The sequence below is a fragment of the Etheostoma spectabile genome, chromosome 13, assembly GCF_008692095.1.
Source record: "Etheostoma spectabile isolate EspeVRDwgs_2016 chromosome 13, UIUC_Espe_1.0, whole genome shotgun sequence".
Taxonomy (NCBI): Eukaryota; Metazoa; Chordata; class Actinopteri; order Perciformes; family Percidae; genus Etheostoma; species Etheostoma spectabile.
Genome location: NC_045745.1, coordinates 2,374,122 through 2,375,563, shown reverse-complemented (window position 1 = coordinate 2,375,563; position 1,442 = coordinate 2,374,122). Strand labels below are relative to the sequence as shown.

At 36.4% G+C, this 1,442-nt stretch overlaps 1 protein-coding gene across 3 annotated transcripts in view; it reads right to left on the bottom strand.

Annotated features, from left to right (window-relative positions):
- Positions 1-1,442, bottom strand: part of robo4 (roundabout, axon guidance receptor, homolog 4 (Drosophila)) — a 51,966-nt gene that overhangs the window by 7,345 nt on the left and 43,179 nt on the right. The gene's annotated exons all lie outside the window — the stretch shown is intronic.

Here is a 1,442-nt window from a genome sequence, read left to right as displayed (position 1 = left end):
GGGGGGGGGGTGATCAGATGACTACTGCTGTAGAAAATAGTAATAGATATGTACTTTGATAGCTCATTGCATGAATGGAAATGGATCTCAATTCCAAAATGTAATAAAAAAAATGCATGTCTCCTTTATAGAACATGTACTTTAAGAAAAATAAATTTTAAATGTACTTTAATATCAGGCAGAAATCATAGGTATCTGGAAATTGATGGAGAGGACTTCATAATTGACAGATTTCTACACTGCAAATTATTTGGTTCTTACCTAAATAAAAATAAAAACTACAAAAACTTAGAAGTGTTAGATATGTTATCTTGTTTTAAGAGTGAATTTCTTATTTTAAGTGTATACACTATAATCTTAAATCAAGCAAGCTTGTCAAGTGGGATGATCGTGCTGCATGGACAGATAATTTCACTTGTTTTGAGTAACTTTTCCCTCAGATTTAATGTTTTTTATCTCGTTTTCAGACTCCCCTATTTTGAAGTGTGTGCCTTTAGATTAAATGGAGACTTAATTACACACACGGCCGAGCGGGAGAAACAGTCTCACACACAGAAACCTGACACAGACAATCTTCTCACTAAACACTGAAATAATACCTTTATCTTACCTCCCTCTGTCAATCACACGATCACAACAGTTAGACTCCCACATTGGGGGTCTGTGGCGTATGTTAAGCCCGCCCAGAGGTCATGGGTGAACCAAACTAGAAGATTATTAGTCCTCATGGCATCTGATATCATAGTGTCATACCAAGATGTTTCCCATAAGTCCCCACACTCGGGCCTCTCATATCACCTTTTAGATGTCACGTGCAGTCCACACAACACTAAACAGTATATAAAATCGATTTAAAAGCAGACAGACTTCATTTCATCCCATCATTCATATTTTGTCATTTTGATTTTTTTTCTTCATTTTTTTCACGTCTGTGGGCTTAACAAATATTGAAACAGTGACGAGGCGATTTAGTCTGACTTCCATAGTCTGACTTCTTTATCTGAGGTAAATTGCTCAATAAAATGTTTTCAAATGAGTCTTTTTTCATTTTCAATGTGCAATTCAATTCCCAATATGCTTTCACATAAATGATCTGTATGAATCATTGTGTGACCCACTGCTCAGTGACTTTCCAAACACGTCAGTTTACCTTCTCAGAATAGACCAGCTGAGCTTTGAGACATATTATCTGATCTCATCGTATCATCTGATGTAGCCTGGCTGCATGCTGTCTGGCTAAGCTTTTGATTGGAGGAGAGAAGGGAGGAGGAACAGTCTATGTACAGTGGGGCTCGAAAGTTCTGGCACCCCAGGTAAAAATGTGTATTAATGTGCATAAAGAAGCCAAGAAAAGATGGCAAAATCTCCAAAAGGCATCAATGATAGATTAGATATTCATATAACATGTCAAAAAAAGTTAGATTTTATTTCCATCATTTACA